Source organism: Phoenix dactylifera, unplaced genomic scaffold (assembly GCF_009389715.1).
Source record: "Phoenix dactylifera cultivar Barhee BC4 unplaced genomic scaffold, palm_55x_up_171113_PBpolish2nd_filt_p 000026F, whole genome shotgun sequence".
In the NCBI taxonomy this organism is placed as follows: domain Eukaryota; kingdom Viridiplantae; phylum Streptophyta; class Magnoliopsida; order Arecales; family Arecaceae; genus Phoenix; species Phoenix dactylifera.
The window spans coordinates 2483471-2511165 of NW_024067667.1; the positions used below are offsets into that span (position 1 = coordinate 2483471).

Below are 27695 nucleotides of genomic sequence, written 5' to 3' on the forward strand. Positions count from 1 at the left end.
TCAGTAATATTAAATAGTCTGAACTACCAAAAACCATAACGTTAGAACACATTTCTAATAAGATTGGGCATATTAAGCATTATTGGCGAAAATCCAACATGAGCGCGATCAATGAGTAGCATTAATGAGAATGGCTGGTTCAAATGGTTAATGCTCCATTACCCTACCACAGAGGTTCCAACTATACAGTCCTCAGTAACAGGTACTGGTTGATGGATGTCAGCAAAGAACATTCATGGTCCGGTACTCCTGTTTGGCCGAAGTGCTTTAGAGAAGTAGCTGCGAATCTCTGGGATTATCCGCTGGATCAGATGAGAATGCCTGCAGAATCCATCAAGTCAGAACAAGCCCAATAAGCACTTCATTTGTTTCCCGATCATATTCCATCTTATATTAAATCCAGAAGAAGGGTCAGAGTTAGGAATTTTCTGGCTATATCAATGAATAATTAATGATGGAAGATACCCTGGCTTGATGATGATCTTGTCGAATTGCTCTAAAATATACAAGACACAGGTGTGCCTCAATGACATGGCATTGAAAGCCTCTGACAATTCATACATACTTGAGATGTTGTCCAGGTTCACGTCCTGCAAATGAAGAGTTTTCATATGATATTTATATGGCCTCAAACTAGTAAATGACTCAAAATAGTTATTATCCACCTGTGCAATGGCATATTCACATAGCCGCTTAAGGCCCTCTAGAAGATATTGATCAGCAGCTCTAAGGAGATCTTGTGCAATATCTGTTGTAACCTCAACTGATCCAGTATATATGAATCTGTGAAAGAATAGCTGAAATGTCAGACCTTACAACCAAAGCATTCACAAAAGCAGCAAAGAGAAACGTGCACCAACCTCATCATCAACTCGAATACTTCCCATCTTATGTTTGGAATCTCGATGTCCCTTGCATCCTTCTCCTATAATGATTTAAAAAGGAAGGGTATTTTGATCAGCTCCTAGTAAATAATATTAAAAGGACAATGTGCAATACTTTTGAAATGAAGATCCTTCATTTACGTGATAAAAACTGGACTAGCTATCATTATTATGGCAAAGATGGATAGCCAGCTGCTAAGCTGTAGTCCAAACGCCTTCAATGCTCTTCTTTTTACTCCCTAAATATGGGAAGAGGGAGTTTTTTCTTAATGCCTATATGAATAAACCTCCTTGTTATTTATCTCTTAAATTCTTCCACACACACATCAGTGCCATTTTACCTGCAATACTTGTGTACACATACGCATGATGTCTCAGCATTTTATAAATAATATGCAAATCATTCAATTTAGAAAAAATTCAAGATTTTTCTTTCAAACAGATGTTAAAGGTAACATAACAATCTGGTCAACCCAAACATCTTAGTTCGAGCCAATAAAGAATGTGTGGAGCAAGGTCAGCCATACCGCCCGATACAGAGCGTACCGTACTATACCGGAAGAAAATCGGTACGAAACATATGTTCAAGTTAGTACAAGCCCTGTACTGAGGCGTGCCGAGGTGTATACTGGTCTGTACTGAAGCATACCGAGATAAAAAGTAAGAAAATGAGTGAGAGATCCATTTCGGCAGAGGTGGACCATACCGTAACGATAGGTACTGATACGGTACCTTGTACCAAGATTGCGGACCTTGGTGTGGAGAATTTTATTCTCTCTTCCAATTAAAAGATACAAAAAATAAGAACCTAGGAAATTTAAAATGGCTTTGGTTTCAGAGAAGAATGCTATCTTTGGTGATCTAAGATTAGGTAATATCTGATTTTAATCAGTACTTGTTTTACTGTACAAAAGCCGAGTCCACAAGTATATCGAAACAAGTCATTATTTTTTTCTGATTGATCAGCTCAATTTAAACGTTATGAACTGATTTTGAACCATATAAATAAAATCAAGTATCACGTGATTTTGAAAACATCAAAAGCAACAAATGGTTCTGATGACATCTCATTTTAGCAGATTGACTGATTTGTTACACGCATCTTCTTTGATACAGGCTATATGTATAATGATTAACATGCAATAGTTTAATATATTTTTTCAAAGTACATGTTATTTGTATAATTAAAAATATTCTGAATGCTATGTAGTTCTTCCGCGATGCTTATTCTCAAAATACTTTTTTCTTTTTTTTAAAAAAAAAGCTTTGCTGGTATAGAGCAGATCAGCTTATGTTGATTGTAAGGCAGGTGTGAGTTCAGGGCCAGATAGGATGGTAAAATGAACAAGGTTAAATATGAATTTCCTCACCCTGTATCCACCATCAAACATTGCACGAAATGCATCTGAAGAAGCAAGCAAGGCAATTCTGTGTGCATAGAAACGCTTGCCTGGAAGAAAAAGGATTATCAAATCATACTGTGTTGGAATGTCAACTAATGAAACCTCTAGAGAAAATTACTTTGTTATGATAAAAAGATTGTTAGAGATCCTCTGTGAACAAAAAAAATTGTTTACCAAAGGAATAAATTACAACCTTGGACAAGAAAGGTGACATCTGACAGTGTGGAATTGTTCACAAACTGCTCACCAAGATATACCTGCAAAAACACCCATCTGATTTTTCCAACAAAAAACAAACAGTTGAAGAGCATGCGTAAAGAGGTTGAACGCACAGGCACTATGATATTTCCATGAATTATAATAGAACTGTTAGCGCCTATAGGATCAAGCATACATATCCTCTCTCACTTGTTCTCACTCTCTCTCTCTCACACACACACACACATACACACAAAGTTTCCTTCAATTTTTATTTTTCAAAATTTGTCAAAATTGCAAGTGTTGGACTTAATTTATTTTTTAAAAAAGAGTAACTTGCATTGGCATGATCTAGCAAAAGTCCTCCTGAACAAACTCAAGCTGGCTTGTATGGACTTAAACTATTTTGGACTAGATGGTTGAACGCTGTTATGGTCAAGTTCTCTTGCGAATTCTCCAATATGATTCCGGGGAGAAACACTACCAGCTATGGCTGGTAAAAATATAAAACAGAAATAGTGTACTAGAAGTAATCAGATTTCTGCTCAATAAAGCTTCAAAAGTTTGGATTGTATCTCAAGAATTGGACACACCATCCTTCATTTTCTCAAGACAAACCATAAAAACAGCACTATGACATGCCAACAGTAGAGAGCCAATTTCAGAAATTGGAATTATTATGTTTGCATGCTGATTAATATTTGCAATGCAGACAAATTATAGAGGTTGCTCCATTGTGAAGGTGAGCTTTGGCACAATAGTAAGGTTGCTCTATTGTGACTTGGAGATCACGGGTTCAAATCACATAAATAGCCTCTCCGAGAGGTAAGGCTTTATACATTTAGCCCTCCCCAGACCCCGCAATGGTTGGAGCCTCGTGCATTAGGCCGCCCTTTTTAGTGTAGACAAATTATATCTAATTTGTTGGACATTATTCAGGCTTGGAGTGAGAAAGAGGAAGTGCTAGGGAGAGGGGAGTTTCTCCACTAGAAAGTCCTTGGAGAGCATAATCTAATAAAATAACGTAAATGATGTTTCAGGTATAATGAACAATTCCTTTCTTTTTAAGGATTACATGATCCTGGGCTTTCCTAATTACAACACTTCTGTACCCTCTGCTACGTCCTTCTCACCTCAATTAAAGGATGGGGATTATCCAGTGAGCAAGTTACACATCATTTCAAACAGCCAGAAAACTAACTGTAACATTAGAATAACAGAAACTGTAAACAAGCAACTACAGTAATTAATTGATATTTCTGTACAAAGCAAAAAAAAAAAAAGGAGTAAAAAGTGAACAAATACAATTAGTACAAGTCCAAAATAACATGAAATATTTAGCACATTTAATCAGTTGAAATAAGATAAATACACATGTTGCTTAAAATTTACTTAAAGGCTTAGATTGATTGAACAACAATACTTCTGCTTGATCAACGTCAAACATGGATGCAAGGACTTCAAGTTTTACGACTAAGTTGAGAACAGAAACAGCATTTCTAACAAAAGACAATTTTTTTTAAAATTTAATCTTAAATTTAGCAATTTAGTCCAAGATAATTGTACTGTTTTTAAGCCTTTCATCTACTCATGCTTATGAAACACAACTAAGTGGCCAACCTGATCAAGATTGACATTAAATATTTTCTAATTTGCAAAACCTGTGGTGTTGGGGATGGAGGGGCTGCATCCATGGGAGAGAGCGACATGGCTTTGTTAGCCAACTTGTACAGTGCAACGGAACCATCCTGCTGCTGCTTTAAATTTGCAGAGCCCAGAAGATCAAGGAGCAAATCAAGCCCTACATTTATAATTTATTACTGAAGCAAACTAGACACATTCAAACAAAACAAAACAAAAACAAAAACAAGAACACAAGAACAGCAAAATAAATCATGTGGAAAGCTCTTCAGATGATCACAGGCAAGAGATGGTACCATTGTTATCAATGAAAATGGTTCTTTGGTCCTCAGGGGAACCAAGGTGAGCAAGAGCCAAAGCAATTCGTCTTTGAACAGCCTTCTCTCCAACACGCATCAGATATAGCAAATGCTTCAATACCTTCAAAACAAAAGGAAGGTACAACATGGTAAGATTGAATGTCAATGGACTTCATCACTTAAAAGGTAGACTTTCATGAATGTGAATCTGCAGAATACTACAGAGAAAAAACTCACTCGTCCATGAATCTTCTCCTCCAATCTTCTCAGTGTCTTGGCTACACAATCTTTGGTTGCCTGTCATTGAACTTCTGTGAACCTCAAGAAATCTTGGCTCCATAAAATGATTAGAACTTCAAAACAGATGCACCAATGTAACAACAATGCTATATTCAAAATACCTGGACAATAAATTCTCCATCTTGTAACTTCTGAGCACCTCCCACCTTGACAAAATCTGAGACATTATCCTACAAAAGGAGAAAGAGTAAACCTATCTCCAGCTATATGTGCACAATATTGAGGGGAAACATTAAAAGGATTATATTTTGGGAAATCAAAGGAGACTGCTAATGAAGCCAAACACCGATTGTCAACTTATAATCATTGACCATTTAACACAAATATACCTCATTGTCTGCAATTCCATAAAGTGCAAATGCAGCGTTATGCTGTAGAGAGCCATTCTTTGAGTCAAGAAGCTTTAGCAAAGGCACTAAACCACCATTGTAAGCAATCCCAGCTTGGTTGTGTGAGTCCTAGAAAAGAAATTGATTGTTATGATGAATTGTAACTAATAATGATCATACATAAGGATGTAGCAAGTTCTACCGGAACATATAATGAGTAAGTAATTACTGAGATGAAGAAGGGAAAAATCGATCTGAGCATCCAAATTGAGAATCTAGCAAAATGACAATGGTCCTCGTTCAAAGCACAATTTTAAGAGCATTTCCAAGGAGCAGAAAGTATGAATTAAGATGTCAAAATTATATGCGTAACAATAAAAATCACTATACAAAAATAATGCAAATCTTATCATATGCCATTGAGAGGTAACAAAACACAAGGATCGACATAATAAAAGCAAAACCTAAGATTAAAAAAAAGATGAAAACCTACAATAATAAAACCAGTAAAGATGGCCAATATATTGGTTTTCTTCAAATAGAATCAGGTTTTCCTCCTAAAACACACTTGAAACTTGAGAGCATATGATGCAAATTGGAGACAATTCACCAATAAGAAAAGAGAGAGGAGTTCCACTAAACCAAATACAAACAATTATAACAAGCCAGAATCCCTTGTCCATAGCATGCATAGGCAACACATGGATATGCAGTGTATATACTATCTACTCCCCAGTAAACCACAGTACTCCAAAGCATTTCTTACTTTTCAAACATGTCACAAATCTTTAACCAAAAGTACTTGGTAAATTTGGAAGCCATTTCTATCCAGAGTATTTATAACAAGTTCATGAGCATCCCAATTGGTTAGATCTACTGGATCCATCCATAAAATGACATGGACATTGAGAAGAACAACAAAATAGAAAATGGTAGTATAAACTTCATGATGATGCAGGCCATGGCACAGCTCAAAGCTTCATGATTTGAGCAGTTGATAATGTACTTCTTACTATCTTCAGATGGGAATATCAAGACACACAAGCCTTGTAACAGATTATTGATATCTAACATCACAATCTTGACCATGTAAATGCAGGCTCGAAGCTCCTATCAGTCAAGACTCTGTAAATGGTGATGTCTCCCAATAATGGACTCCTATGTGAACCCATTATAGTGAAATAAAGGTCATTATTTTCCCTGTCAAGCTTTCCAGTGGATTTTTCTGGAAAACAATAATAGCAATAATGATGGTTGTTATTAGCAGTTAGCAGTTATGATGGAAAATAAAGTACAATAAAAAAAAACCAACAGTATGTATGTAATTATGCCATTGTTCACATATTAAATTATAGCACGCCGTACCGTACCGAACCAAATCGTATGGAGCGCTCAGTACAACAAACCGGCTCCATACTGCACCATATCAATATAGTAATAGCTTGGCACCAGTAGGGGGTCTGGTGCTAAGACGGCATACGTTGTATTAAACATCTTTTTTTTTTTAAATTGGCTATATTGAAAGTCTTACAACAATTATTTTAATTGGATGGACAATCAAATTACCAAACAAGTCATTTTTTCCTATTATATGATGGCAGTTATTATGGGTGGCTAAATAATAACCATTAAAAGAAATACAATCTTGTGTCAAACAAAGTAGACGAGTTGCATGATTGGGAGCAATGAACAGTTGACAAGCAGGCAAACTACTTGTATGGACGTGCAGTGTTGATTAGAAGATAATCAAGTGGACAAAGCATCAATCATTTAGAGCTTTAACATATCATCAATGGTGCGTGCATCATGAAAGTGCACATGGCCTAAATCAGAGGTACACTTCTGACAATAATACTTGGACACCATGCTCAAGGTAGGAAAAATAGCAAACGGTTCGCAGAGATATCTCATGGGAAATCTGAAATTTTGAATGTGCTAGACTGAGAATAAGGTCAACAACAACCTTGTGATATATAATTCCTATTTTATGAAATTTGTTGAACTGATTATTGACTTGTCAAATTAATGTTATATTCTAAATTTGATAGCTATAAGTTTTAAAAATAGTATCTGAAAGAATGAATTATGGTGTCTTAATGAAAAAGTAAAAAGGATCAATTATTAATCATACTTTACATAAGGTTTTGTTCTTCTTTATTCAAAAACCCAATGAGGAGATCGCAGCTAAGAATAGCAAAACAATCACGCATATAAAAAGCTCATAATCAAAATGTCAAGAATAACTTGATCAGGATGAAAGTAAATGGCAAACCAAACAGCTGACAAAAAGTATACTAGTGAGGCTTCATAATATAATCAGTGCCAGCAAATGGTGATAAGGATAACCCATTTAAAATGTACAAGACATCAAGAAATCGATGTCATTGGAAAATTATGAAAAGTAAGACAGGTTGTAGGGTAAAACAGATGTAAAACCTGGGCCAGCCTTCCAAGAGCAAAGGCAGACATTTCCTTAAGTTGTATATCTGGAGACTGAAGCATTTCAATAAGAGGCTGGACTGCCCCCCTCTGTACAATGTGCACCTGCAGGGATTTCAAATTTTCAGAATTAAATTAAGAACCTAAGAAACAAATGTTGGCCTAAATCATATAGGTCTTTGCATAGATCAAAGACAAGCAAAACAAAAAAAAAGGAAGCTGCAAGTAACACGTCACCTTGCAATCTGAATCAGCTGAAGCAAATTGCCCCAGTAACAAAGCTGCCTCCCTTTGGCTCTCTGTACAGCATGAACTGTCATTCAAGATTATGTTAGACCAAAAACTAATTGCTTGATTCTACAAAAAAAATAATGCATTCAAAAATTGATGAATCAACTCCAGATATGTTATACATTGGATTAAGAACAATTGCAACTAAATAAACTCTTTACACAACTGATTAAGAAGAAAGCTCATAACTTAGATGAGAAAGAGAGACCATAGGTCTACCAAGAGGTGAGCACCAGTACATTTATCATCAATTGTCATGAGAGTATTTTCAGGATTCCAGTCTCAGACTAGGATTATCTCGAAACAGATTATGGACTGGATTATATGCTTAGACTGTAAATTAAATTCCTAACAAGCTATAAAGTATTTTCAATATTAAAGTAATAATAGTTTTTCTACTCATATATTAGAAGCTACAGCATTTTATTTAGAAACCTTCAAGTGGTCAGATTCGCATGGAAACCAACCATAGAGCCTGTTCTGTTGTTCTACAAGTGATTCACCCATATCACAATAAATGCTTAAGAGCCTATTAAGAACCATTCAAAAACACTAGGATCACATATCAACCATTAATCTATAAAAGGTCTAATTTCTTTTTTTCCTAATCTTCAAAGAAGAATAAAATTTATCTGTGCTCTCTCTTCCTTTATCAAAAGATGGCACAACTTCATGTTTTAGGTGAGACCCAGCTTTGAGATTTGTCCCACTGTTTTAATGGTGTATATGATCAAGTCTCCTCCCCCATTCTATAACTCTCCAAAGTCAAATCCTCATTGAGATTGAGGTTTGAAATCCGGAGCTCACCATACCATAGCAGCACTCTATTGACTTCTATGAACATGGAAGTATTGTCCGGTTCAGCAAAATGGGAACTGACATGGAAGACATCCCATATCTCCTACCATACCAGTATATGAGTTGTAGAGCAGCATATTGAAAGGCTTAAAACCTTGACTAAGATTCAACAAACAAAAATTAGTTGTCATCATGATGGTGCAAAAAATCACAACAATTTAGTTTCAAGATTCCAGTGTTTCTGAATGTTGTAAATAAACAGCCGTGCTGGCATAATAAACTTAAAAAAGACTTCTAGTAGCAAAAGTTATATTCAACAAAAAAACAAAGAGACATCCAAAACTGAAGATTGCATGAATGCCTGAGTAATTTTCAAGCATCCTATGGATTATGCCTCAACAAATACTGCCTTAAATTTTCAAGAAGCCACAACTCATATAAAAGAAAACCCAATTAGCGAATGACAGAATACAAACGATAATCAGCATTCATGCATAAGAAATAAATAAATTAACATATTGGACACGTTTCATGAGAAATCTAGATACTGCAACAATTTTCCACCTATTTATTAAAGAATGCTGAATCTTTAAAATCTAGAAGTACCTTAATAATCCAATCACAGGCTGCAAAGCTCCTGCAAGAAGAACTTCTTTCTTTATGTTCGGGGATGAGTGGACTAGATTCCCGATAACTCCTACCTAACAAATCAAGATGAGAAGATCAGATCATATGTGTGATACTTAAAGGGAATATCCAATCTTGGACAAAAGAAGATACATATAACTGATGCAAATTTTCTACAGTATATTGTACATGCACATTCAAGAGATATCAATTCATGGTATACTTGTGTTATGCGAGGAATTATGATGTATTTTACAAATGTGCAAATCTGTATTAGGTATTTTCCAACAGCCACTCCAGTTTCGCTGTATCAGACCAAGAATTGTCTTCCTACAGTTTAAGTATTGCAATTTTTCAACAGTCATTCATGTTCTATGTATCAGCATTGATTAATTGTCTTCCCTCACTCATTACAGTAACTCACCATGACAAATTTGCACATCCATTATCAATCTCCAACTTCTCATGCAATCACATCATCAATGTCTATGGAACGGCATGGTCCAGTGACAAACAGCACATATTGGATGGCACAAGTGAGACATGTATTGCATCTCATAATCTCATTAGAATTTATTTTTGGTTCCAGTATTCAAGTATAGATCATCAAATCATCCAAGGAATAGACGGTGTCATGATTCCCTTTGGTTTCTAGCGAATGCAGCTATCATACACATATGCCTTCAACTCAAGAATCAGTTTGCTTAACAATTTCCTTAATGACCTTTTAAAATGATGTTACCTGTTCGTTTATAGTAAACTTACCATGAAAGAAACTATTTATCATAGTTATCATGATTTTATGATTTAGATCATATGTTCAGGATCAAAACGGCTATTGGTGATCCAGCTGATCCCCGGATCAGGATCAATTTGTATCTGGATCTCATGATCTGAAGTGTGTATTGTAAGATCCAGATCCAGTTCATGGTTATGACATATTTAAGCAATCAGAATCCCACTTTAGATCCGTTGATTTCTTTGACCTTTATACTATAAAGTAAACCTTATAGCTATATTTTCATTTCATTTCTACAACTGTTGACAATTTGACTCATTTCCTACAATCTTCTGCCACAAAAAAAAAAGAGTTGATGCATTTGGAGGGGAAAGAAATCATGATTTTTGGTTGGGTAGTAAATTGGCTTTTTGTTTGAAGGACAGCAAAAACATTATCAGATGTTGTATGATGTTCAACTAGTAGATAAGGGAGAAATGTTTGTTCCACAATTATCCATATCAAATCTAATAATGATGGTGGTGATGATGACAACATGATGTGTATCATTTTCATTATATTAAAGAATTTTAAAAATAAAGTAAGATACTAATGGAGTCATATGGCGGAATATAGCTAAACAGAATAATTAAACATAGTATTTGCTTCTTGGACATGATATATATCTCATAAGGTATACTTCTCAACTCCTTATATGGTAGTTGCTTACTCATTATTCATTCAGATTACAATCCAATCATGCTTCTTTCTTGTTACTCTTGTACTAATGGTTAGAAGAAATTCAGAAAGATTCTTACAGCTGACAATCCGATCCAATCCCCTGTATGATTTACAATGATCACATTCTCGGCAATATTGTTATTTGTGTCATTTTTATTCAATTGTCTCATTTCAAGGTTGGAAACAACTGATTTAACCTTGACTACAACTTCATCGGGCTTCTTCCCAACATATATCCTTCTATGCAACTGTTAATGAGAATTTTCCTCAAACTAGATCCATATCATGTTATTTTCCTCTCCTTTGGCCACTCAAGCTATAAGAAGCATCATATCTCATTTCTTTCCTACTGTTGGACCTGCAAACACTCGTATACTTGAACCTCCATACCTTTTGTTAGGGAGGCAAAGATTAATTATGGTTTTTGTTGGGGGAAAAACATGTCGCCACGCTTGCCCGAGCAGACCCGCCGAGCAGGGGCCGGTCGAGCAGGTCCCCTCCGAGCGGGGGCCGACCAAGCAGACCCGCCGAGCAGGGGCCGGTCGAGCAGGTCCCCCCCAAGCGGGGGCCGACCAAGCAGACCCGCCGAGCAGGGGCCGGTCGAGTAGGTCCCCTCCGAGCGGGGGCCGACCGAGCAGATCCCCTCCGACTGTAGACGATCGAGCAGACCCCCTTCGACCTGGAAGCACCTGAACAGCTCTACCAACCCAAAAACGCCCAACCTGCGTGCTGAGGTCACATCCCCCCGCAGCGCGACCGAAAAACTACGTGTTGCCTTCGTCAACAATTAATGTGTATGGGTCCTGCAGGCATCCTGTTCACTCAACCATCAAAGCGCATGGCACTTGCAGGCCCTCAGCCTACTCAACAATTAAAGCGCATGGCTCCCGTTGCCTACGGACATCAGCCTCTTACAGCAAACCTGCTTGGTTATGAATGATGGCACGACTCCACGACGACTCAAGAGCTTTGGCCTAATCTCCAACAGTAACAGCATTGATTCACACGATCGAGCATTAATTTCTACTGCATGCCCAATTGTACGACAGACCGTTTGCCCCGTCATATCACAGGTAACCCAGCCCCCTCTATAAAAGGGGAATTTCTCCATTTTAGGAGGGGGGCGGGAGATTGAGATTCTGACTATTGATTTCTACTTCCGCTCATACACTTGCCCCCTCTGACTTAAGCATCGGAGGGCCGGCGCCGGAAAAGCCCGGCCACCGGCTTCTTGCAGGTCCCCCGGAGGACGCCGCACATCGCTGGATCGCCGCCGTTCGCCAAGCCCTCCCGGAGCTCCTCCTCCTCAGCCGACGGCCGCCCCCGGGTCCAATTTCCAGCAACAGTTGGCGCTAGAGGAAGGGCCCGAGTCGCGACCATGAAGCTGAGAAGCAAGGGAGCTTCTAATGCCTCCCGACGTCCTCTTCCAAGCCCTGGACACTCTGTCCAGAACTCACCCCCTCCGGCCGATTCGACTCCCCAAGTTCGGCCGGAACAGTTTGATGCTCTGGTGCAGCAGGTTCAGGCCTTGGCCGCTGTTGTCCAAGACCTGCAGCCCAGGGGCATCCCGACAGCACCGTTCCCTCAAGCCCCGGTTCAGCCGGCGCCCCCTGTAAGTGGACCGCCCCTCCAAGGCCAAGATCCCCACGCCCAGGCATCCCCCTAGAGAGAACCCCCAGTGAGGGGTCCTGGTGATTGGCCGCAACCGTCAAAAGCCGAGTCAGTCCTAGGGCAACCTGCGCCGGAGCGAACCACCGCGGCGATCCCCCAGAGCGACGAGCTCGACAAGAAGGTCGAGAAGCTGAAGCGCCAGATCGAGGCGCTCCACGGCAGGAGGATGGGACGCGATGGCGACTTCGAATTTACCACAAGGTCCCCCTTCTCCCAGCAAATCGAGGATGAGCCGGTCCCGCCCAGGTTTAAGATGCCCCAGGTGGAGCCTTACAATGGCAAGACCAACCCCCTCGACCACCTGGAAAGCTATCGGGCCTTGATGGCCCTGCAGGGAGCCTCGGAGGCCATGCTTTGCAAAGCCTTTCCAGCAACACTCCGGGGAGCAGCTCGGCTTTGGTTTATCGGGCTGAAGCCTAGTACTGTCTCTTCCTTCAAGCAGCTTGGCAGGCAATTCCCCACCAATTTTGCTGCTAGCCGACCCCAGCGGCGGACCTCAGACTCCCTCCTTGACATAAAACAAAAGGAGGGAGAATCCCTCAGGAAATATTTGGACCGCTTCACCGCCGCAACATGGGAGGTCCGGGAGCTTGACCAGTCAATTGCCATATCGGCACTGAAGACTGGAGCCCGGTCTTACAGATTTCTCTTCTCCATCGAGAAGAATTTTTCTGTTGACCTCACTGAGATGCTGGTTCGGGCGCGGAAGTATGCGAAAGCCGAGGAAGCCGTCGCTTCTAGACGGAGCGGGGCCGAGCAGACCTCCAAAAAGCAGAAAAGGCGTCGTGAGGAGCGCGGCCGTCCCAGAAGCCCGTCTCCGCGCCGTGCCAAGAACCCGCCCCGTCTGAAGAATCCACCTCGGTTGCAGGGACCGCTTCGACCAAGGTCCCCGCCTCGGCCGAGATCTCCACCGCGGTCCCGCATACCCAACGGGAGGTACGAAAACTACACTCCCCTTACTGCTCCTCGGACTGAGATTCTTATGGAGATCGAGGGCCGGGATTATTTCCGACCTCCGCCCCCGAGGCGGGATCCCGGAGCCTGGCGCAATCCCCGAAAGTACTGCCGCTTCCACCGGGACTACGGCCATGATACGAAAGACTGCTTCCAGCTCCGGGACGAGATCGAGGCACTCATCCGCCGAGGAGTGCTCGATTGGTTCGTACGGAACCGGCGTGAAGAGAAAAGGCCAGCGGAGGATACCGCACAGCCCGAAGATCCAAATGCCAACAGACCCATCGCCGGCACCATTAACACCATCCGAGGCGGAACCTCGGTCGAAGGAGCTGCAGAGGAAGGAACCACCCCGAAGCGCCTGCGCGCCTCCGAAACTATCTCGTTCTCGGATGAGGACTTGGAGGGAGTTGAAACCCCCCATGACGATGCTGTGGTCTATGGTTGTGAACAAGTTTGATGTAAAACGTATCCTAGTTGATAATGGAAGCTCGGCGAATGTTTTGTATTTTGACGCCTATTCTAGAATGGGGATGATAAAGAAGCAATTACGGAGGATGAACGCCCCGCTGGTCGGATTTACTGGGGACTCAGTTCCGGTAGAGGGCGAGATCGATCTCCTGGTTACGGTCGGGCTCGCTCCCCGAGAAAGTACCGTGAGGATGGATTTTCTCGTAGTGCGTCTGCCCTCGGCCTATAACGCCAACCTCGGACGACCAGGGCTCAACGCTCTTCGAGCCGTGGTCTCAACCTGCCACCTGCTTATGCGGTTCCCCACCAGCCAAGGAGTCGGCGAAGTTCGTGGAGACCAGGCGGTAGCGAGGCGATGCTACATGGCGACCCGCGAGGCAAAGCAACCAGCCAAAGTATCGGTTCCGACACCAGATGGCAAGCTCTCGGCCGAAACCTTAGAGGCACGGGTTGGCCCTCAGAAGAAGCAGGTAGAGCCTGGTGAGGGCTCCCGGAGGACGCCGCACATCGCTGGATCGCCGCCGTTCGCCAAGCCCTCCCGGAGCTCCTCCTCAGCCGACGGCCGCCCCCGGGTCCAATTTCCAGCAACAGTTTTAATCATGGGTGAAGGCTCCGCATTAGGAGTTCTTGCCTACATAAGACTACTGAATTTCAAGAACCATTATTCAAATGATGCACCCATGACGAAAAGCCCTATAGTCAAGGACCCCACTTGGATGAACTTCCTAATAGATGAAACCATAATGATGGAATCTTTGATTAGGCATCATAGTCCTTTTTCACTACATCCAAGGAACCTCATTTAATATATTGGCCTTCCAACAATTAATCTCTGAGTTAAGAGTACTTTGTTCTGCAAACTATATTTTATTCTAGCTAATCTAACCAACCAAGAAGTGTGCGATCTAGGTATACGACAGTTAGCCCCTGATTTTGTATTTAATAAAATAAGGTCACTTGTTCATTCTCCTAAGTTATGGTTTAATCTTCAAGTAATTACACTATCATAAAAGTCCGGCTCCTAATAGTTTTCTGATGATCATGTCAATCTACAATACTCCATTATGTGCAGCAACTCATACAAATTAAGAGTACCATGCGGCATACTCCAGTCTTGAAGCTTCAAGCACGACAGCACATCCATACTTCCAGAGCATTGTTTTTGTTGCAGTGAAAAAGGTCATTATCAAAACATGTAGATGACATGCATCTCCAAATATATTAAGACTAACTCGAGTGGCCTGACAAAGCACCACTAAATCTTATTGAGTTCCTGAACGAAAGGTGCAGCTTATGGCACCCAAAAATTTAGCATTTGTCAAAGATCCATCATTGCTTGTCATCATCAATGTTTACAATTACCCACCCTATAAAACTGACAAAAACTGTGTTTTAACCTAGAAAACCCTTAGGGTTTTTTGAGCATCCACATGGTCTTATTTGTTAGTTCAACAAAGCTCCATATCCCTAGTTTTAGCACCAAAATGATGCATCATGGAAATAGCTTCACCAAGCCAAAATGGTCAGCTCACCTCACTCAGCAGTCTTCATTTAACATGTTGTTTCTTATCTTATTACATTGATTCTTTTTGGGTCATATGCTTAAAAATATGATCCATTCACAGCAACATCTAAAATGTCACTCTCAAATGTACTCTAGAAATTTATTAATTAAATTATTCCACTTCATATGCACCACTCATTGAAAAGAATCTTGCTACTACTCCCACACCCAAATTCCTCATGCTTCCATCTTCTACTTCATCCGCATGTTTATTTTCTATATACTTTAAAATTTTACTCAAGTTTAACCTTAATCGTGTCGCATATGTGTCACTTTAGCGTTCTATCTATTTATGAGTTCCTAAATCGATAGTTATTTGTAAAGTCAACAAGCATAAGAGGAGATATTTCATAAGAGCTCACTAGGTGCTTCCAAGTCATAGGATTTTCCTTTTAAACTCTAGTCTGAAATTCTTACATTCAATGGGGCAGGTGTGGGGGGCTTGAGCTATTAGTTTCCTTGCATTATTGCAACATTCATCTTATGTTATTCAGGCTAAAGAATAAAATCTCACCGCCTCATAGTGAATGGCAGCATCCTCAGATCGAAGCATTAGAATAAGTGTCGGAAGAGCATTACATTCCACAATCTGCAAAAAGAAATCAAAACAAAAACTAATGTTTATCAAAATGATATATGTATTCATCGTATAAGCACAATATCAAACAAGGCACTGACCTGTTTCTAGTTTTCATCATTTTTAAATGCTAATGTACGCAAGGCACCAGCAGCTGCTCTCTGTACCTTCAGATCCGTGGATTCCAGCAATTCAACAAGAGGTGGGATCCCACCTTCAAACCTAAATTAATATAAAATATACTACTGGAAAGAGAACAGTAATGGTAAATATTCAGCAGGCAAGAAGATGAACATGCGAGAATACCTAATGAATGTTTTGATACTGCTATTCTCATGAGCAAGATTAGTTATTGCATCAGCTGCCCTCCTAATCACACTATTAACTGCACGAGAGTTGGAACCTTTTCCACGCCTTCTTAAGAGATTCACAAGAAGATGCAGGGCACCAGCATCAACTATGAGCTGCTGATGTTCAGGCTGTTGCAACAATGAGCAAAGGCATTCAACAGTCAAATTCACATAATAGAATTTTCAAATATAACTCAAAAAACAAGAACATGGCAGCAATGGGGGAAAAAAGCACCAGACACTAATAATTTACTAGCACATATGAATTGTTGTGTTCACTGAAAATTGAGAGATAATGTTTTTCTTCTCATGCAAATTCCTTCTATTCAAAATAAATGCATATAGCAGAATTCTCATTGAACAAGAGAACAATAGAAAGCTAATACTATAATGTAAACCATCATTTCAAAGGAGGATATTAAAGTAGGACTCGTACCAATGATAAAGCTTTACCAATTAGACCGTGAAAGAAAAAACTGGAGATCAACAAGTAGGTGTATGACTACTGCAACAAGCAATCGGAAATCTCTTGGATTATTCAAAAGAAATTCAAGCAGATTTGAATGCAAGTTATGAAGAAAAGTATAGAAGATGCCATACATCCAACAGTGAAGAAAGTTTCAAATTCTTTAACTCAAGCAATTTTATGGATTTCTTCTTCTCCCTCTTCTTCTTCTTTGCCTGAGGAGAAGGGTTTGAATTTATTCTTCGAAAAATATAAATAGGCATGACATGTTACAACCGTACAGCATCACTGGAGGCATGTTGTTATACACAAATATGATGCCCTAGCAGTCTAAATTAGTTCCAGTTATTCACTCTTGGGAGCATTCTCCAAACATTTATATTTTTGGCTAAGATGAGATATTGACTAGCCAAAGTTTGTCTATGAAAAAGTTCTATTTATCAATGTCATTTGATGTAGCTAGAGCCCAAGATTTGTAACAACAAAGTACAAAGAAGATTACAGTAAGACATTGGAAAAGATTGTTACATTGAACAATATAAAAGAGGCGGCGTGGTGGCAGGACTAATAGGGGATTGGCTCCGGATGTAGGTAGGGTAAAATCTGCAGGGGTCATGCAAATACATAGGCCCCTTCCCTCCTGCCGAGTTGTTTAGAAGGCACTTTCTGTTCTACGGTATCAAGGCTTAAAGCAAGCTTCATAGGAGATACTCATTTGTGTTATGATTAAATCTATGACAAATCTGAGAAAGTCTTGTGCATCCTGAAGAACCATGAATATTTTATCAGGTCATACAATGCAATGATAAGGACCATTACCCAATTAGAGTCCCGGCAATCTAGGGTCCTGGGAGGGGCGCACTAGGGGCAAACCTAATCTTTGACATTTTTTTTTGCACAAAAAGACTGCCCCAAGGCTATAACCTGCGCCACTACGCCTGTCAGCCCAAGCCTTTTACCATTGCACCAAGCAATGGCCCCTAGTAAAACATGAATATCTTAAAATATAAACCACAATATAACTTCAAAAAAAACTAACAAAAGCAGCAAATAATTGTTATCGTACAAGCAAAGCACTAGAATGAACAAGAGCTAGGTATCTTAATAGTTGCATGTCAATGACTATCACTCATTATTGCATTCTATTATTTCACATAATAGCATACTCATACTGTGTGTGATAAAAAGTATATTTAGTAGTTCCTAGACCAAATCTTTTCTTAATGAAAGTTTTGTAAATCAAGGATTCCTTTTATATACTGACTATGATGATAATCCTTGCTTCTGGAGTTGTAAAATGTACAAATATGTATGCCTTCAGGAATGTCTAAGAGCCAGACACATACCAGTCCAAAAACTACAATGTATAGTTCAAATTGCATAAGCTCGTCACTGTAAATTATCCAATGTAGACCAGATTTATAGAGAGAGAGAGAGTTTTACATTATCTACATGTTTTGATTATTGATTAACATGTGTGTGCATGTTTTGGCAGTTAATTGCCAATCATCAACAGAAATGGCTGAAGTACATTAGACATATACATGGTTACTGTTCTGTTCAACATAACAAGCCAATAAAGTAGTCATATTATTAAAACACTGCAGAAGCATAATAGCTTACATTGGTAAAACTCATACAAAACTTACATACACATATCACGGCCATGATAACACTGGATATGAATTTCTAATATGTCATCAAGACTCCATGTCACATTTTCCCACAAAATAACCTTGAATCAAAATACATCCCTACCATATCTATCTCAAGTCTCCTTTTCCATCATCTCACAAACATCCAAAATTAGAAGACTGAAAAAGATATGGTGCCTCAATATAGATGCCAGGATATCTGACCAAGATTTTGTCAACTATTTCTTTTGTACGTTTTTATGATAAGTAAGGGCCAATTGGGTACTGCTTTTATTTTCTTTAAAAAAAATCAAAAAAAAATGATCTGAACTGAATAAATATGTATCATGAAACCAGTTTTGTTTTTTCTAATTGTTTGTAACATCTTGAGAGCTTTTGGCAGCAAATATTTATTGCTTTCAAAAAAAGTAAAAATAAAAGCAACAAATGGCAGAAGTTCTGTGTAAACATTTTCTCCAGCTTTAATCACCATGTGGTATTTCACGAATTTGCAGGAAAAGAAAGCACAAAAACAACAACAATACCAATCAAGCCTCTACTTTTTTTAGTTCAATATATACAGTGCTCTTAAATCCTTTCCTCTCACAAGCATGCACATGCTGATTTGCTAGTGATCCATCAAATATGAGCTAAATTATTGATATAAATGTTACAAATGTCAAATCAAATGAAATGAGTAATTACTAAATCTATTTTTTAAAAGAAACAATTTTGAAACATTCCAATAATATTCCATCTATTACGGCTGTCACTGAAACCAACAGACCCAGATAAGAAAAGCACCTTTAGAATTTTTGGATGGGTATGGATCCAAAGATAGACCCACCAAGCATCTCGTGCCAGGTCTATGCCTAGTAAAAACTTACCTAACCTGATTCAAGCACCTTGCCTGATATGTATTATATGTAAATAATTATATATCTCCATTTTTATAACTTTGACAAATTAATAAAGTATATTGATAGAAGCTCACCTATCACCGCAGCCCCTTGGATCCTCAGGTTGTGCTCAAAAGGTCACCATCATTCCACCCCTGGCCATCAGACATTATCATCACATCTTTTGCCCCCTCATTCTCTCTAATTTTCACGTGCATATCTGTGCACTACCAGAACATGGATCCAATCCATATTTGACCAATAGACTTGACAAGTGCAATTTTTCATATCTACCTAGAGCCAATCCGATTCAGTTGCTGGATGGGTAAAGTTGGGTCAAAATTTTGACACCAAACCCTCAATTGGATCAGGGTTCAAGTGGTACTCCCATCTGACATGACACAATAGCATCCCTATTGTTTGTCACTATGTTCCCGATAAACTCTAACTTGAACAAGTTTCCATCTAGCATCCCCAAGGATCCAATTATTCAATTCCTAAAATCTCTCTTTAGATTAGATTCCTTAATAGCTAGAACCTAATCACTAGCTATCTCTCTTTCGATTTCTGGCTTCCTCCATTAATTGATATGCCTCAATTTCCTTTTCTATATTAAAATCCTTCTTAAAATCTCTCTTCAACCCACTTCCACCCCCTTCACTTCCTATTGGAGCCATCCATGTGTACAGACCACTTTCCGACCATCTCTCTCTCTCTCTCATGATTCTTTCCTTTCTTTGGCTTCCTGTACTACTCAGATCTCTTTAAGATATCTATATTTAGTGTGTTGCCATCCTTTGGATTTGGGGAAAAAATACATTTATTGAATGCACTCCTCTAATATATACCAGCATCATAGATGTGCTCCTAATTCTCTCACTCCTTTTCTTTAATAGAAAGCAGGGTAAGTCTATCTACAAGAGGTGCATCTACCAACTTATATAAAATAATGAGATATATCAATAACCAATGAAATCATATCCATCCATGAAGTATGTTGCTCATTATTTAACTTTATTTTGTTTATATTTTTGCTTTACAATTTCTTCTAATTTTGGATTTTCAGCTTCAGTTATGTTGCTTTGCAATTTCTTTTAGGTGCTTTACAATTTTCTACTTAATTCTATATTATGCCTTTTTTATTTTGATTAGTAATTTTTATTTTTTAATTAATTTCATCTTTGTATTCATTTTAAACTCATAAATGTTTTTAATGTGCAAATATAGTTTTGTAATGTTAATTATTATAGCAATTTACTTGAAACTACGAAGGCTTATTTTAATGTGAAGTCAATATAAATCTTGGATGATTATGATCGTAAATTCTATAAATTGATTCAAAATTGTCTATTTATTAAGATCAAGTATATACACTATATAGTCAAAATTGGTCTGTGCTAAAGAACGCACAATATAGCATATGTTATTGTGTTAATGATGATTATTTGTAAACTAGCCAGGTGGCATCAAAATATTGCATGATTTATGTACAATGCTGACATCTAATCAATCAATCTTTTCTTTCTTGCAGAAATATCATCGATAACAAACCCAACTCCTTTGAAAATGCCCATTAATATATGCAAGGTTGGTGTCTTTCCTCCCAACTGTTATTTCGTCCATCATAGTCATCCAATAAGGCTTGACCACAATGCTAGTGAAAGTACAAGACTACAAAATGTTATCATCTCATATGGATGTTTATGACGGACCAAGCAATTTCTTTGTTGTTTAGGGAAAAACTGTTAACTTCACAACATGCAGGCATATGTTATGTTCTACATCACTGCACACTAGGGAGATATTGGGTACTTATATAGGGCCAAGGAAACCAATAATAACCTTCTAGCTAGCATTTTTAGGTGAAATTCTGGAACTTTATAGAAGGCATCGGAGTGGAACCAACCCATAAACTATGTAGACTAGGTGACACTACAACACAAGCCCCTTTAGGCCAATCACAACCAATCATAGTCATTGTGATTGGTTTGATTAGATTTAAACCGTTAGCCTAGCAGGATGCAAATCTAGATTCAAGCTAGATGGAACATCCTCCAAACTAATTGACATTCTAAAAGTAAATCATATAATTATCATATGCCAGTTTACGATCTTAATAGATTGTATAGGTGAATTTTAACATACCATACTGAATATATTAGAAGACTTAAAAAGATTTGAGTTGCTAAAATACTCTATTGTTCTTTTGATTATAAAAAAAATCCAGATATTTATTACTAAGTACACTTCTTCATCTTTAATGTATGATGTCTTCTGGCACCCCACGAAAATTATCTTGGTCTGCCCTAAAGTACAAGCAATAATACAACTTACAAGTACATCTTGTAATACATAATAATCACGACATTAATTGTCAAGGATGTTGAAGCATAACTTACGCCAACTTGAAGATTATGTTGATGACTTTAATTTTAAAAAAAATGGACAAATAACCATGCTTGTAGAAAACAGATGTTTCTAAAATATGATTTTGACAATTTATAGCTGAAAGCTAAAGGCAAACCTTTTTATGTCAGGTAATCTTTATTAGATGGGTACAAGTAAGAGCACTAATTATCATGTGTGCTTGCTGTGTTGGATCTATCCGACCCCTCAAATCTTACAGGATAGGGAATTGAGAAAAAAGAAACCAAAATTTGGGTACAAGAGACATGAACTAGTACAAGTAACATGAACTAGTACATGGAAACTTTCTATGTATTAATGGAATGTTAGAACAAGATAAACACCATAGCATCAACCAAATAGTGGGAGTGTGGTTATCAACTCACATAAAAGACTCTTGTAGCTATGCTATGCTTAAAAACGACTCAAGAGGAAGAACAAAATCCTCACCACAAATTAAACTCTAGCCATAGAAGGGTTAACCACGCAATCATGTGACCCAATGGATGATTTCATCGCAAGAAATTGAGTGGCCCATACAACCAATTGCACTACCCCAATCTCTCTCTCCCCTTTTTCTCATCTTTCTACTTTCCCATTCCATCCTCCTAAAAAGCACTCACTCCCATAACAGTGAAAGCAATTCAATAAGCGACAACCAAAGAATGTTGGACAGAAAGCAACTGATGCATGTTGAATAGTGAGTGCAAACTGTTAGCTGGTCGGCAACAATTTAGCAACATTATTTTTATTGCACTCTCTCTCTCTCTCTATCAATTATGTATATGTTTATAAGATAAAATGGGCTCAAAGTCAGGTAAGCTCAAGTCAAGCTGTTTATGAGGATAAAAGTTGGGTGCGAAAACAGATCATGGACACCTAAGCATTTTCATTGCAAGTCACAGTTGGTAACTTCAGTTAAGCAGTTGTGTGTGAGCAAGTTTAGTTTGAACAGGGTGAAATAAACATCAAATCAAACTTAAATGTCTAGCTTAAAGTTACATAAATTTTCTTCACAAGTAGTAAGCATTAAAACTAATATAATAACATCTACAACCACAAGAAAATTGAAGATAGAAACACATCATGTAAAGTAAACAAAAATAAATTGTCGCAGGTTCAACATCTTATCTATTAATTTTATAGCTAACTTTGAAAACTTATATGATCAATATAGATTTTCATTTGAAGTGCCCACTTAAACAGATATGCAATGCTCAATGGCTCAACTGGTTCCCTTTAAAATTTAAATGGCTACCTACTCTAATTTCAAAAATTTAAAGAGTGAAGCAATGTTAAAGACTATAATCTTACAATTGATTTTTATGCTAACTTATATATGATTATGTAAATTATTGAATATATCTATTATATTATCTCAAAGGATCTAGTAGCCATGTTATGCTTTTGTTTATTTAACACTAATTCCTTCTAAGGTGCTGCATAACATTGAATTATTAATATACCTATGTTTGGCAATAGAAGAGAAAAGTGATCTCTTGCCTTAAACATACAACAATCCCTAGCCTTTATCCTCACTATATGAGACTATTTCTAGCAACACTGTTAATGGAGGTCTCATCCTCCATTCATCTAGTTGGTCGAATGTTGCACATACCTTCCTTATCTTCTTATTTCTTTATTAGTATTAATCATGTTCTCCTTATCCAAAAATGTCATCTATAACAATCAAGACTCCCTTTTCCTTACTATATCTGCTATTTACTTTTGTGAAATCTATAGCTGCAAATCTTATCTTCTCTAGTTTTTCGCCTAGCATTACTACTAAGATTATCTTCTCTAGTTTATGTCAATTGGCTATTTTAAAAAAAAACTTTGATATAGATTTCCTAACCTCTTAGCCTTTTGATAATCTGTCTAAACCCATAAAATCATTCAAATGCTCAAGAATTGGAGAGCACCTTAACAATCATTTAGCCAACCTGAAAACATTCACTACATATAACTTATCCATGCACATTCGGCAAGTGTTTTATAACATATCATTGAATACTTGAATTTAAGTATTTCTTTCAACATTTAGCAACCATGATGAATAAGAACATGCACTTTAATGCATATCATCTACTATTTGTTTACCAAGTAGACCATCATTGATTTTCCTTAATTTGTTCCATATCCTCATTCTTCAGCTAAACATAAATATTGTTAAAGGCTTCTCTTACTTCACTTCAGCCAAAAAAGAACATGAAGAAAGGATCAAGCCTATGGAGTAGTAATGTTATGGCATGAGGTGAGGTGCTAGGAAGAGACATATTGTGCATTGTTGTTTCCAAAGTCCATACAAGGTTTTAAGTTCCGGTGGGATGGGAGGTATTCTGTCTGTCCTATCCAAGGTTCACCATCTCGGTATCGGATCCCGTACCGGTGCCACACTAGCATAATGTCAGTACGGTACGGTACAGTACGTGGTTCTTTTCACGTACCGAGTGTCGATATGCCATTGGTACCGGTACCGATTAACCGATATTGTACGGTATGTCTGGTACTGTCCGGTTCAGTATGGTACGGCATACCATGGTCCTTCCCATTTTTGTAAGAAAACGAGACCGAAATGGGGGTGCGACTCCAAAACCCATCCATGTGGGGAAGAAGAAAAAAAGAAAAGAGAGAAAAAAAAAGAAAAAAGAAAAAAAAAGGGAAAGAAAAAGATGAAAGAAAGGAAAGAGAAAGTAGGGGTGCAAATGGGTCGGATCGAGTCGGGTCATGAGTGACCCCACCCAATCCGGTTTCTTGTTCGAGTTCTAATTTTGGACCTAGAACCAACCCAATAGAAGATCGGATCGGATCGGGTTGGATCTACTGCTACAATTTTTAGCCCAACGAGATCGGGTCGGGTCCATATATAACCCGGACCAATCCAAAAAAATTCGGATCTGGTTCTGATCCAAGTTAGGTCAACTCATCCATGGCTTCAGAATTTGTTTGCACCCTCGCGGGCTACGACCCGGGGGCCCAAATAATTTTACAGATTCGTGTCAGATCGAGTTGGGTCGTAGGATTGAAAATCCAAAATTATCCAAATTAAATAGTTCAAGTCGGGTCGGATCGGGTCTGGATTCAGTAAACCTAGATCCGACATAAAAAATGAAACGGATCCAATTTTAAGTCCCAACCCGGCCCCACGGTCCTCCAAAACAGGTCGGGTCGGGTCTAAGCGGGTTAACCCGACCGATTTGCAGCCTTAAGAGAAAGAAGCAAAAAAAAGGAAGAAGCAAAAGAAGAGATAAGAAAAAGAAAGAAGAAGAAAGGGAAATAAAAGAAGGTAAGAAAAAAAAAGGAAGGAAAGACAGAAGAAAGGAAAGAAGGAAACGAAGGAAAGAAGGAAAAAAAAGAAAAAAAACAGAATGGAAAGGAAAGAAAAGAAGAAGAGGAAAGAGACGGAGGTACCTATGTAACTCTTGACCAACATTGACACTAGGACAGGGTGGGGCAGTGGAGCATCTCATTCTACGGAGCAACCAGAATATCCCCGTCCTACAGAATTTAAAACCTTGAGTCCATACATATTGGCACTCGAAGAATCCCAAAAAAAAAAAGATATCATGATAAAAGTGATCCTTTTGGTTGTTGCACAATCTTGACATCTATGGTTTCCCTGCCTCAAAATGACCTAGAGCAGCAAATATGATCATTTAAATTGACATTGGTGTTATATGCTTATACTTACCAAATTTAGTTTCAACCTCATTCTTTGTAGATTTCCAATAGTTTCCACAGTTATTTCATTCTCCATCTTATGGACATCTATTGTATTTTCTTTGACATTTAGAAATCAAACAATATCCCACCTTAGTTCCAAAACAACAATCAGAAAATATAAAATTTTTCATCTCACCTAGTTTATCTCAACTTCTTGAAGCTATTTATGGAGGTTTACAATTGTTTGTTTATGCCAACGAGACTATTATCCAGAAATCTGCTTCAAATGTTTAATATACTCAATATATGCTTATCATCCTCTTACATCTTTTAATACCCCATAAAGGCTGAGGATGCCATCGTCAAACCATTCAAGACAAGTTTTTCCAACAATTAACTCTAAAGAGCATACTCAGAAAACCACAAAACTCTAAAGAGCATACTCAGAAAACCACAAAAGCATTTGTGCTTCCTAAAAAAGGCAACTAGTCATTTTTTCCAACAATTAAAAATCTAAAAGTTATATAGCATGTAGATGTGGGCTAAACACCTTTCTAACCCTTTTTTGCAGCAAAATTGATTCATAAAGGTTTCAGCATATTCAACTTCTAACAGAACCTCGCACTTCACTAATTGTTGTTGTACAAACTACCCAAACTTGAAAACAGTAATCACATGCTTTTCTCTAATCTTTTATAGAACTTTTAGTCAATACCTTCACTGCAAGAAGACCAAGAGCAAATGCACTCCCCTTCTCAACCTCGTGCTGGAAGGGCAGCTCCCCACCTGCATTCCCTTCCCTTGGCCCCAGCAGCGTCGGCTCCTCCAGATGCATCACGAGCTCCGGCACCGCTCCCGCTTCCACGATCACATTTACCAGCTCCTCTGCCAAATTAGTCAACCAAAGTAGACCCTTTATAGATAAACAAAACACAAGAATTGATTTAAAAAAAGAAAAGAAAGACATAGGAAGAGTTCAAAATTAAGGAAAAAAATAGAAGACGGATTCTTTATAGATAAATAAAGCCCAAAATTGATTAAAAATAAAAAGAAAGACCTAGCAAGAGTTCAAGATCCTAGTTGAATCGCAAAGTTTAGAAAACAATGGAAGATGGAGAAGAGAAGAAGATTAGGGGTGAGGAGGGTTTTGGGCCCACCGTTCTTGGCGAGCTCGGCGAGGACGTGGGTGGCGCGCTTGGCGGCGGCGCGATCGGCGACGGTCCAGGAGAAGGAGTGCTGGAGGACCTCGACCTGGGCCCTCACCTCGCGAGTTAGGGCTTGCTGCGAGTGCTGGCAACAGATGTCCTCCCTCCCTCCCTCCGCCGCCGCCGCGGCCACCACCGCCGCCTCCTCCAGCTTCCTCTTCTGCCCCTTCCTCCGCTGTCCCGCCCCAGCTTGGTGCTGCCGTTGCCGCGGCTCCTGCTCCTCCTCCATTGCCCAAGAAGGGAGAGAGGTTGGGCCGAGGGTAAGCTTTGTACCGAACGGAAATCTAAAATTCCCAAACTGCCCTTAGTCCCTCCCCAAGAAATTCTTAAATTTTATGAAGTTCTAAATTTCGTATCGCGATTAGACGGGTGGGATTGGACGGAGGAGAATAAATTGACGGCAGATGATGCTTCGAGGCGGCGTGGGTGGTGGCGTCGCGCCCAAGCCCAGATACGGACTACTTTTGTTCATTGCGGTATGTGCGAGTCCTAGAACTACTTTAGTTCTTCCTCTTTTCTTTTTCTTTTTTTCACAAATTTTGCCATTCCTTTATCATATTATGTGGCACGGTTCATTTTTTTTTATTTTAATAAATTAATTATACAATTCCCGCACAAACACAACTAATAAAATTAGAAAATATAAGCTCACAGAATACTCGAGACAACTTCTCCTCTCATGACTATAGGATACTTTCTGAATAGTTAACCACATAAGCAGCCATCCAGTCGGCAACGCCGTTGGCCTCTCTAAATAAATGCTTGGCCTATAAGGCTCCACCATCTTTCATAACCATCTAAATGTTTCAAAGCAAAGAATGGTCCGAACTTGTTTCTCTCGACCCCTTTAGATCCAATTAATTTTGAATTTAGTTAGGGAGGCCACTAATTGTCGCACTAGCAAAGAAGCCGCGCTATGCAGCGGATTGTAAAACAACTATGCTGAAGAAATAGTGATTAAATAGAAAAGAGCTTACGGTTAACTTATACTTATTTGCCGACTTTCAAAGCTTCTTTGCTTGAGCTAGGAAAAAGTGACGAAATATTTTAAATAAACATAAAAAAACAAAGTTCGATGACGTGGTTTTGGTTAAAGATGCGTTACCTTCTATCAGGCCTTTTTGCGGTTTGCCATGAATTTTGTGGCCACTGATATCATTGAAGTGA

General features: G+C 38.8%; 1 pseudogene; it reads right to left on the bottom strand.

The window, feature by feature from the left end:
- LOC103712338 lies at positions 1 to 26788 on the bottom strand (annotated as a pseudogene).
- Between the last annotated feature and the right edge of the window lie 907 nt (positions 26789 to 27695).